This window comes from Platalea leucorodia (genome assembly GCF_965183815.1).
Source record: "Platalea leucorodia genome assembly, contig: HAP1_HAP1_SCAFFOLD_223, whole genome shotgun sequence".
Lineage (NCBI taxonomy): Eukaryota > Metazoa > Chordata > Aves > Pelecaniformes > Threskiornithidae > Platalea > Platalea leucorodia.
In genome coordinates, this window is record NW_028121338.1 from 3,978 (window position 1) to 16,391 (window position 12,414).

The 12,414-nt window shown below is 53.3% G+C and overlaps 1 pseudogene across 1 annotated transcript; it reads left to right on the forward strand.

The window, feature by feature from the left end:
* The first annotated feature begins 468 nt into the window (after nt 1–468).
* Nucleotides 469–11,762, forward strand: LOC309603864 (olfactory receptor 14A16-like; annotated as a pseudogene). Its single transcript has 3 exons — nt 469–1,386; nt 9,015–9,028; nt 10,943–11,762. The product of its transcript is annotated as an olfactory receptor 14A16-like (transcript).
* Nucleotides 11,763–12,414: the final 652 nt, after the last annotated feature.

Sequence of the window (12,414 nt, forward strand, 5' to 3'; positions counted from 1 at the left end):
AATCTCAGCACCCACAAGGTTTCCCTTGCAGTGCAGCAGAAATGCCAGGCATTGCTGCATTCAAACCGCTCCTCAGCTGAGCTTGGGCAACCAGAGCAGAAGGCACAACCCAAACTCCCCACAGCTCTGCTCTGCAGTCAGGTGAATTGGGAGCGACAATGCCAAAAAGCTCTTTGATATCAGGATTGGATTTAATCTGCGATCACCCCGTGTTCCTATTTACCTATTGCTGTAGGGCAGGACTGACTCGTGCAGAGCCCCCAGCAGAGCCTCCTGCTCCCTGGGGCACCCTCAGCCAGCACCAACCAGAGCTTGTGAAAGGGAACTGCCAAAGGTCTTCCTGAATGGAGTGAGACAGTGTGCAGAGGGGTTTCCATGAGAACTGGCTTTGATTATCCTCAGAGAAGTCTCCCCTAACTTGTCGCTGTCCTTTCCTCCTTGGCAGTGCCCCATGCCCCGAGGCAGCAGATGTCCAACAGCAGCTCCATCACCCAGTTCCTCCTCCTGGCATTCACAGACAGGCGGGAGCTGCAGCTCTTGCACTTCTGGCTCTTCCTGGCCATCTACCTGGCTGCCCTCCTGGGCAACGGCCTCATCATCACTGCCATCGCCTGCGACCACCGCCTCCACACCCCCATGTACTTCTTCCTCCTCAACCTCTCCCTCCTCGACCTGGGCTCCGTCTCCACCATTGTCCCCAAATCCATGGCCAATTCCCTCTGGGACACCAGGGCCATTCCATACTATGGTTGCACTGCACAAGTCTTTCTGTTTCTCTTTTTTATTGCAGCTGAATTGTATCTTCTCACTGTCATGGCCTATGACCGCTACATTGCCATCTGCAAACCCCTGCACTATGGGACCCTCCTGGGCAGCAGAGCTTGTGTCCACATGGCAGCAGCTGCCTGGGGCAGTGGATTCTTCCATTGTCTCCTTCACACTGTGAATACATTTTCACTACCCCTCTGCAGAGGCAATGCTGTAGATCACTTCTTCTGTGAAATCCCCCAGATCCTCAAGCTCTCCTGCTCACACTCCTACCTCAAGAAGATTGGGCTTATTGGGGTTAGTGTCTTTGTGGACTTTGGGTGTTTTGTCTTCATTGTGGTGTCCTACGTGCAGATCTTCAGGTCTGTGCTGAGAATCCCCTCACAGCAGGGACGCCACAAAGCCTTTTCCACATGCCTCCCTCACCTGGACATGGTCTCCCTGTTTTTCAGCACTCTAGTGTTTGCCTACCTGAAACCCCCCTCCATCTCCTCCCCATCCCTGGATCTGGTGGTGGCAGTGCTGTACTCAGTGGTGCCACCAGCAGTGAACCCCCTCATCTACAGCATGAGGAACAAGGAGCTCAAGGATGCCTTATGGAAACTGATCCAATGGGTGCTGTTTCACTGACAATAACCTGCCTCCCCTCCTCTGCATGTTTCCCCAAGTTTATCTTAAGCCACAAGTTTCCTTTTTTTCTCCTGTGATAATTCTACTTAGGGATAGTTTTCTGGTTTTATACTCCTGTGGAAGTTTGATTCTGTTGTGTCTGACCCTCGCATAACACTGTGTAAGATGTGGCCCATCAAATTGTAGCTCTTCAAGAAAAGGGCACTTCCTGGGTGCAGTGCCTGAAGGCTGGGCTCTTCTTCCAAAGTTCCTTCCAAGAAAATGTCCAAGGAATTGGTCTTTTAAAGTTTCTGTTCTCCTTGTGTTCTCAGTGGTTTTGGGAATAAGCTCATGGTAATGTTGGGTTCCACTGGACCCAGTGTTCTGGTTTTAAAGGCTCTCTTCTTGGTGTCCAATGGCAGTGGAGACGGTCCATGAGCTCCCCGTTGTTTCCTCAGTTTGCTTCATGTATGAGAGGACTGATGGCACGTACCAGACTCTCTGGAAATGAGTTTGGAGGGGACAGGAGAGGATGGGGCCTCACCACATAACTGATGTGGGATTGGAATGAATGGAAATGCAGAAGATGGAACACCCTTGAAGGTGAAGTCTGTTCAAAAGTAAAGCACTAAACTGACATATCCACGAAGAAAGATTCTGCAGTGCCATGGGAGTCAGAGGGGACTCGGCAGGCACAGGGAAGGGAGAGTGGAGAGCTGCAGGAGCTGCCTGAGGACCCCCAGGGCCAGGACTCAGGTGCTGTCCTGGGGTGTGGGGCTGGTGCGAGTAGAGGAGGGGGCAAATTCAGTCAGGTTTGGCGATCACCTACAAGATGAATTGAGGAGAGCCAGAGAGTGCCTAGCCTCTGTTTCCTCAGGCCCTTGTGGCCAGCACCAGCCGTGGGGCTGATGGGGAGCCTGAACCCCGCTGCCTGCCCCCCAGCAGCTGCTGTGGCCTTCAGAGGGGCTGGGGCTGTGGGGTGAGTGCCCAGAGCTCTGCAGCAGCCTGCGCTGGGCAGTGCCATGGAGCCAGCCCAGGCTGGGCTGCTCTGCTGGGCTGGGCTGGGCTGGGGAGAGGGCAGGGGAGGTGGGGAGAGGTGGGGAGGGGCTGGGCTGGGCTGGAAAGAGCCTGAGAGAGAAAAACACCAGTGTAGAGCTAAGGTGTGTGAGTGTGCAGGGTAGGGGCAGCCAGCACTCCCAGTGCAGAGCCAGGTGTCATGGTGAAGAAAGCAAGGCATCAAAGGTGCAGAAGAGAGGGGCCTGGTCTCTGCCATATTTCCAGCACACCCTGGGGAAGCTGCCCCAGGAAATTTGTCCCAGACCAGTCCCACCCACCGGCCATTTCCATCTCTGGCCATACACCCCAGCCCTGAGGAGGGACCTTTGCTGCATGGTCACCCCCATCCTCCTGTGGGGCTTAGTGATACCCAACTCCACTGCCATTAGTAATCAAAAGGAAACGAGTTTCCTCCTGACTCTCATTACACACCAAGTCCCACAGCTCTTGCCACAGCTGGACTCTCGGCCAAGCCTCTTCTCAGACAGCTCCAGCCCAATCAGGTGCTTGTCTCAACCAGTTCTGAAAATCTCCATTGACTGAGATCTCCCCAGCTGGCCTGGGTCCATGCTCTGGTGTTTGGCTCTGAGGGATTTCTGATAAACCCAGCTCTCTCAGCCTCTCCTTCTCCATTATGTGCTCCAGGCCCCAGCCATCCTTCCGGCCTCTGCAGCACTTGCTTCAGTCTGTCAGGATCTTCCTTGTGCTGCTGAGCCCCAGGCTGGACAGAGCAGTCCTGCTGTGGTGGTCCTGTAGTGGGTTAGCCTTGGCCAGCAGCCAGACACCCACCCAGCTGCTCACTTGCATCCCCAGCTCAAAAGTACAAAGGCAGAAGATAAGGTGGACTAGCTCATGCGTCAAGATAAAGACAGGGAGATCACTTACTCATTACTGTCATGGGCAAAGAAGAGTTGACTTGGGGAAGATCAATTGAATTTATTGCCAATTAAAAGAGATTCATATAAAGGATAGGAAAAATACTCAAGACCACTTCCCCACCCCACTCCTTCTTCCCAGGCTCAAATTACTCCATTGCTCCCAATTCTTCTACCCACCCCAACCCCAAGAGGAGCAGGGGGGATGGTGAGTGGGGCTTACGGTCAGCACAGAACATCTCTGCCACTCCTTCCTCCTCACACGTCTCCCCTGCTCCAGCGTGGGTCCTCTCCACAGGATCCCACTGTGTTTGCCGTCAGGGCTATGCGTTGTTCATTTCTTTCCATCTTACTTTTCTCTTGCACACTCACAGAATGACAGAGATGTTGAGATTGGAAGGGACCTCTGGAGTTCATCAAGTGCAACTCCCCAGCTGAGACACGGTCAGCTAGAGCAGGTTGCTGAGGACCTTGTCTAGGTGGGTCTGGAATACCTCCATGGATGGAGGCTCCTCAGCCTCTCTGGGCAACCTGTTCCAGTGTTTGACCACCCTCACTGTGAAAAAGTGTTTTCTTGGATTCAGATGGAATGTCATGTGTTTTTATCTGTGTCCATCACCCTTTGTCTTGTCAGTGGGAACTACTGAGAAGAGTTTGGCTCCCTTGTCTTCATTCCTTCCCGTCAGGTATTTATGCACATTCGTAATACCCGCCAAGCAATGTTTTCTCCTAGAAAATTAGTGAAAAAAATATGGGTTTCTTTCTAATTTTTCTCTGGAGCGCTCAGTAGAGGATAGACATGGAGCTGTTGAAGTGAATCTAGGGAGCGCCACAAATATGATCAGAGGGATGGAACACCTGTGCTGTGAGGAAAGGCTGAGAGAGTTGGGGTTGTTCAGCCTGGAGAAGAGAAGGCTCTGGGAAGGCCTTATTGGTGCCTTTCAGTAATTAAAGGGGGCTTAGAAGCAAGATGGGGACAGACTTTTTAGTAGGGCCTGTAGTGATAGGACAAGGGGCAATGGTTTCAAACTAAGGGAGGGGAGATTGAGACTAGATATAAGGAAGAACTTTTTTACAATGAGGGCGGTGAAACACTGGCACAGGTTGCCCAGAGAGGTGGTAGATGTCCCATCCCTGGAACCATTCAAGGTCAGGTTGGACGGGGCTCTGAGCAACCTGATCTAGTTGAAGATGGCCCTGCTCACTGCATGGGGGGTTGGATTAGATGACCTTTAACAATCCCTTCCAACCCAAACCATTCTATGATTCTTTCTATGATTCTGTGATAAGTAAATACAGTGCTGGGATATCTTAGGTGACTGAGGAGCATTAGCTTTGAAAGCAGCTGGATGTGTTGCTTGGGGATTCACAGCTTTGGCAAATCCCCACAAAAACACAGCTTTGTGTTAGAAGCAAAAGGCAGGCAGCACAAAAAGACATTTCTAAAGCCTGGGAGACCCTGGGTTCAGAGTAAGGTGGGGAGTCTGGGGGGTGGCCAAAGTCTGCAGGAAAACTGCTGCAGGCAGGGGGCAGCATGGGAGAGCTCGTGCTGGGGATGACTGAGGGCCTTAGTGGGGCTGGGACTTGCCCAACACAGCCAAGGCCTCTCTCCTCTGAGCTATGAATATTGTCACTGCCACCAAGAGCCACGAGGGGACACCATTTCTTACAGCCTCATGGCCTTCTTGTCTCCTCATCCCCCCCTAGAGTCCAGGCAGTCCTAGGGTTGTCCTGCACTCATCATCGCACACCCCCACATCACACTGCTCCATCAAGAGCCCTGAGCAACGCATGAGGAAAAGGATCTCCCTTCCCAGGTGCCAGGGATCAGAGCTTGCCCATCCTTCTGGATGAAACCCATCAAGGGCTGACGTGGCAGCAGAGCCACCTGCACATTGCCTTGGTCACCTGGAACCAGTGCTGACCTCTTGCCAGTTTAAGGCAGCCCCCAGGGAGGGGTACCTCCACCCGTGCTTCCCTTCATGGCTTCAGCTGTGATGGCCCTCAGGGGGCCCACTGACACCCTCAGAGTCCTGGAGATTTGAATCCCATTTTAAAGGCTTCTTCAGCAGCTTGTTCAATCTCCTTTCGGTAGCTGCAGTTCAGGAACTTGGCAGCAGAGGGCTCATGGAAATGCAGGTACCCTAACATGCCATGGCGCTCTGCAGTTTTCTTTAATGCCTCCCTTCTTGTGTGGTTCATTAGGGAGAGTTCAGGAGTATAGTCTAAATGAGAAGATGTCAAAAACAAATAACATTTTAAAAAGATTTGTGCATTTTCATTATTTTCCTGCTTACAGATTAAACAATATAGACAATCTCCAAGTCATATTGATCCCGAGGGTCTCATGATGAAGTAAGAACATGCGGGCAAAGCAAGACCCTTTCTGTCAGACACCCTAGAGACAATCTTCATCCCACCCACCCCACCCCAACCTGCCATTTCTCTCACCGGTCACCTGAAACTCACATCACTCATGTTCAAATGGAAGCTTTTCCCACTCAGGCTGGAGCTGAATGTCTCAGCCTCCATTTCCTTCTGCTTTCCTTGGAGAAGTGGCTGCACAGACACACAGCATTTCTCTTAGTTAACAAGAACAAAAACAAAAAAAGGAAGAGCGGTTCAGTGAAGAATAAAAAACATTCCTCAGCTGTCTATGAAGTCCAAGTTGCCTCCACGAAATCCCACTTGTACTTTTGAGGGGAAAATCTGCAGTGAGATTAGTAGGAAAGGACAGAGAGAAAGGCAATGAAGGCGTTGGCTACAGAGACAGTCAGGAGACAGGAGCAGCAAGCTTTCAACTGCCTGAAGCTCCAAGCAGCACCTGGGTACTTGGGAGGGGTCTGAGGGAATGGAGAGTAATGGGAGGAGGAAAACCAGAGGGACACTCAAAAAGGCATCTGTGCAGACAGTCTGCTGGAGAAGATGACTTGAGAAATGGTCAGTTGAATCAGGACATGTGGGAATACCTAGAAGATTAGTGAGATTCAGTACACTCCATACTGGACAGAGCAGTGGTCAAGCAAGTGCCGGGAAGATCAAGGTTTCTTCTCCCGAGAGCAGTACACATCCTGGAGAGTTTCATGATGGCAGCACAGGAAAACATTCTCTCTCTATGAAAAGTATTCAAACATTTCAGCTGATGAAAATGTTCCCCTACTACATAAATGTTGAGAAAATGGCCTCATCTTTGCAGGCCAAGCTCAGTTCCTGACTCTTCATGGTTTGCAAGGACCTGATCCAGGTGAGCATCATCTCTGTTGGTCCAGCTGGTGGCTTTGCAAAGAAATTGCTCCAACACTCTCCAGAAACCTATTGGTCTGTTTTCACAGTGCTGTGTTCCCCCTCCAATGAATGTCAGGGTCATTAAAGTCCCCAGAAAGAGCCCCATGTCACTGATGTGGAGGCTTCCTGGAGTTGCTTAAGAGCTTGTCCACCTCCTCCCCTTGATCACCAGTTCTTTATCTCCCATCACGATGTCGCCCTAACTGGCCTCTCCTCCAAGCCTCACCCACAAGGGCTCACCCAACCTGTTGACTTTCCCAGCAAGGAACTCCATACATCCAAGCAACTCCTTCACACAGAAAGTATTCCTCTTCTGATGCTCCCAGCCTGTGCCTCGTGAAGAGCCTTTATCCATCCATTGCAGCACGCCAGCTGTGGGAGGTGTCCCACTGTGCCTCAGAAGTCACAGCTTGTGACAGACCGCGGGGCTCCAGCTCCTCCTGGCTCTTCCCAGTCAGAGGAGTGTTGCACATCTGGGCTGCAGCCCTTGAGCCGTGGCTCCAGGCCAACCTCAGCCTTGTTATGCTGAACAGGGACACCAAGAACCCAGGAGCCCATGTGTGCAAAAGCTTTGCTGCATGGCAGAGACATGCTGGAGCGGATGGCAGACAGCATTGTAAGAAAGACTTGAGGTGCCCCAAAAGAGAGCAATGCCTGCTGTCCCCAAGGTCCGAGAGAAACAGGGCTGGGCTGGGCAGCCCTGGCAGGAGAGGGCATGGCTGTCTGTGGTGTCTCTGCATCCCTGGAAGGCCTTTGGTGGAGAGAGGCACTGATCTCCTGGAAGGACAAGGTGCTGCTGAAAGCGTCCTTGGGTGTGGACATCCTGTGATCTACGCCCACTCAAAATTCACTGGGCTCTTTGAAGACTGTATCGTCCAGAGGGTGAGTAAAGGATGGGGCAGAGGAGAACTAGAAGAAGCTGAGAACATAGGCCCACAAGTGGAGAGCCCAGTGCAATGTGCTTCTTATTCATGCAGTGCCTTGCATCTGCTGGATAGAGATGGGACAGGGCTGGCCTCACTGCAGGGGTGGCAATCAGTCACTTGCACACAAGCACCGAAGGAATCTGAGATGGTACCTGGGGTGTCTCTCACGCACCCGCTCGGAGTGGACATGGCTTTCCTGCAGGTCCTGTGCTGTCCCTGCCAGCCACACGCAGTTTTGGTGGAGAGCCTTGACTTCTCATGTAGCCTTACAGGCCTGTGTTTGGCCATTCAGTGAGCAGCTGCCCTGAATTAGGTTAGGCTCCATGGGGCTGTGTGAGAAAAATCTTGTTACAGGCCACAGACAGCTAGTCAATACAGGTAAAGGAGGGGAGAAAGAGAAAGACTTCCCTCTGCCTCTGGCACAGACCTCCATTTGGTCAGCTGGACACCTCTCTAGGCGGCCCTGAACAGCGTGAGTAGGGACAGGGCATGATGTCCTAAATGTGGGCGTCTGCCGTCATTTCAGCTGGCATCCTCACCAGGCTGCAGGATGATGCCATCAGTGACCATGGGACCACAGAAAAGGAGTGCAGGTGCCTATTTTAAGCAGACACCATAACTGAAGCAAGAGGAATCTCACCTCCTGTGGGTTTGTGGCAGGCATGGGAGGGAGCTGAGGTCCCTTCCAGCCCCAGGACTACAACTCCAGGAGGAGATGCCTCCATTGACTCAGCTGATTGCCTTCTCTCAGCATGGGTAAAGGAGATGCCTCCCTGCCAGTGCCCAGGTGTCCTGTCTCATGATGGGCCAAGGAAGGGGGATTCTCAGACCTAACTGTGACTCTGAGAGGAGAAAGGGCACTGCTGCAAAGAAACGTCTCTGCGGAGGTGAGACAGGCAACATAGGTGATTCCTTCAGTCCCTTTCCAAGGAGGTTCCTGGAGAGCCCCAGGGACACCTGGAGGGAGCACCGAGTGGGGTGGGGGGCAGAGCAAGTGATGTCTTGGGCAGGTCCTCTCCTCCGGGGCTGAGACGGACTCCTGGGATGGAGGGAGCTCATGGGAAGCAGGCAGCAGTGCAGAGAGACAGCTCTGCCAAGGAGCAACTCCTCTGCCAAGCGCAGCAGGGCTCTGGGCAAAGGAGTAGGGCAGAGCGCGATTAAAGGCAGCCTGGAGTGGGAGGAGAGAGGAGAGCTGCAAGGGAAGAAATCTTTCCAGCCCTTGTCACGGTAAGTGTCTTGGTGCAGGGCAATGCAGCTGCCGTTCCTGGAAGGGTCTCCTAAAGCTATCATAGCCTCCAGCCTATGGGGTCTGTCAGGAGGCCTCCCAGCCCAGGGGCTCATGTTAGACAAGGGTGAAGGGGTGAAGGCAGGGTGTGCATCCAGAGCTGCCCAGGGCATTTCAGAGGGGACTTTTGCAGAGGAAGAGCAAGGCAGGGGATCCCTTAAACGTAAAGAGCTTTCCTGAGGCTGTGCTTTCAGTTTCCTGCTGTTTCAGGAAAAGCGGAAAAGGTTCTGCTACCTTTGGAGAGGGAGGCTGAGAGTCCTGAGCTGCTACACTGAGAGATCAGTAGGTCTGGTGGGAGCCAAGTCAACTGCTTCCATCCCCTCCTCTACCTCCAGAGAGCACCAGCATCACCTTTGCTGTCTTCATCAGGGTTTCTCTGACCTGCTCCTCACTGCCTGCAAACAGGGAGTACCTCTAGAGAGTGCCTGGAACGGGGAGGTTTCTTCAGGTCAGAGCTGAGCAGACAGGAGTGGGTGATGGGGTCTGTGATCCCTGACAGGGAAAACTTGGAGGGAGAAAACAGTTCCCACCAGGGATAGCTCCAGGCTACAAACACATAGGCAGAGTGTTGTAGGAAACTCCAACCCGCAATGTCATGGGAGGGAGACTTTGGGAAGCTCCCTGTCAGCCCCTCCAATGCAGACACCTTCCTCTGAGCAAGACCCCTGCTCTCGTCTCCCACCCAGCAGAGCTGCTGCCCTCAAGGCTGTGTGGTCCAGGGCAGGAGGTGCCTCCTCTGCAGCCAGAGCTCTGGCACAGCAGAGGGGCATCTCCCCTGACACGGGGCCGCTTCCCTCTGCAGGGCTGAGAGCGACTGCCCAGGGCTTTTGCTAACCGGGAGGTGCTGTGCTCTGCTGGGTGAGGAGGAGGCTTTCCTGAGTGCCTGGCTGCCTCTCCTCTCCTTGCTTCCCTTAGGAGGAGTCACAGGGTTTTTCTTTGTTCCTCCACCTGCTTGTGCTGCTCTTCTTCCTGCTCGTGGGGTCCCTGGCAGTAACGGTGGTGGTGTGGGGCAAGGGGTGGGGGTGCTGAGTGCCTGCTCTGGCCTTGACCTGGAGGGCACTGCCCTGGAGGTGTTTCCATGGGACCAAGGTGCCCAAGACCTCTCTTCATGTTCCTGGCTTGAGACACTGCAGTGAGTGGTTGGTCAATGAGACACTGCTTCCCTTAGCAGACATCACCTTCAGACACCTGATCATGCTGGACAGGGAGTCCTGCGGGGCTGTGAGCATCCCTCCAGAAGGGCACAGCTCTCCTGTAGGACCTTGGTGATGTCTGAGAGCACTCGATCTGCTCAAACAAAGCAGCATCCTTGTCCTGTGCTCTCCATCCTACTCTGCAGAGCTGTGCTGGAAAGGAGAGGTGTTTTGAAATCTGCGCCTTGAACAGGACCCCTCTGCTCCCAGGACAGTCCAGTGGCTTTTTCAGAGCAACCTCTGTATGCAGTCCTCCTCCAGCTGGGAGCGGTGCAAGCACAGAGCAGCTGGGCACCAGGCTGATGGACAGAGCAGCCCTCCTGGATGGGAGCACTGACCCAGGATTACACTGAGAGCAATGGGGCAACGGGGGAATTTTACCCTTTCCAAGAACATCTCCCAAGTGGGATGGGGGTGTCTGAATACTAAACCACAGCGTAACGGGACACATTTGCTGCACCTCATCTCCCACCTTCCTCTGTAGAAGAAAGCGTCCTTCGGAGCTTTCACCCTCCGCTCTAGTGCAGCACAGGGAACTCCTCCCCAGGAACCCTCCCTCCAAACACACTGCGCTGTTGCTGCCTGCATGGGTCATTGCTGTAAAGCAGGGCTGACCCTTCAGGAGCCCCTGGGGAGAGGGCACGGCTCTGCACAGCACACTCAGCCAGCACAAACCAGAGCTGAAGCCTCGGAGCTGCATAACGGTCCCCCAGGAAAGAAAAGCTCCCTTAGGTATTTCACAATGAAGGAATCAAATTTTGCTGAGAGAAGCTTCTCTGAATTTTTCTGGTTTATCTCCTTTGGCAGTTTCCATGCCCAGAAGCAGCAGATGACCAATGGCAGCTCCATGAACGAGTTCCTTCTCCTGGCATTCACAGACAGGCGGGAGCTGCAGCTCTTGCACTTCTGGCTCTTCCTGGGCATCTACCTGCTTGAAATCCTGAGCAATGGCCTCATCATCACTGCGATCGCCTGCGACCACCGCCTCCACACCCCCATGTACTTCTTCCTCCTCAACCTCGCCCTCCTCGACTAGGGCGTAATCTCCACCACTGTCCCCAAAGCCATGGCCAATTCCCTCTGGAACACCAGGGCCATCTCCTACGCAGGATGTGCTGCCCAGGTCTTCTTTGTGTTCTTCTTGTTTGGTGCAGAGTATTCTCTTCTCACCATCGTGGCCTATGACCGCTATGCTGCCATCTGCAAACCGCTGCACTACGGGACCCTCCTGGGCAGCAGAGCTTGTGTCCACATGGCAGCAGCTGCCTGGGGCACTGGGTTTCTCCATGCTCTCTTGCACACTGCCAATACATTTTCACTCCCCCTCTGCCAAGGCAATGCTGTGGACCAGTTCTTCTGTGAAATCCCCCACATCCTCAAGCTTTCTTGCTCCAATGCCTATCTCAGGGAAGTTGGGCTTGTCATATTTAGCACCTTCTTCTTTTTTGCTTGTTTTGTTTTCATCGTGCTGTCCTATGTGCAGATCTTCAGGGCCGTGCTGAGGATCCCTTTTGAGCAGGGACGCCACAAAGCCTTTTCCACATGCCTCCCTCACCTGGACATGGTCTCCCTGTTTATCAGCACTGCCATGTTTACCTACCTGAAGCCCCCCTCCATCTCCTCCCCATCCCTGTATCTGGTGGTGGCAGTGCTGTACTCAGTGGTGCCTCCAGCAGTGAACCCCCTCATCTACAGCATGAGGAACACAGACATCAAAGAGGCCCTGCGGAAACTGTTTGAACACGGACTACTGCAGCATCAGTAAGGTGGCCATCATCCTCAGGAAAAGCTCGCATGCTCTTTTGATCATATATTTCTTGGTTTTCTCTTTGTTTATTTTACGTCATATATTACTTCCACTTAAATAATAATATTATTATTCCCCTGCCAGTGTTTTCTGATGCAAAACACCTCACATAGATATGGAGCCAGGCTCCCTGTCTAGTGAAACATAATAAAGAATCCAGCAGAAAATTCTTTGACTCTGCCCCCATCTCGGACAAATCCTCTGGAGCTGGGGGTGCAGCCCCAGCATACAGGAGGGGTCAAGGAGCCACGAGCCCAGCTGCCACATGCAGGAGCAGGCACTCGTGGACCTCAGGGATGCCCCTCACTGCCTCAGTGGGCAGATCCTTTCTGCCACCTTCACGTTGGGGCTGCTGCTTCCCTGGAGCCATGGCTGTGGACAACAGCAGGACCTGGTCTTTTCAGAGCAGCACTGCCAGCTCAGGGGCCTGTGGAGAGCACAGGGTGGGAACCAAGACAAGTTGGCCAGGGGAAAGGGATGGCCAGGGAAAAGAGCAAGGGAGCATTTCTGTGCCTGCAGGGGGGAATCCATCAGAAAGAGAAACCTCTTTCTGCAGGCATCCGCTTGGGGCAGGCTGCTCTGTGCCCTGGCCAGGACTCTTGTGCTGGCC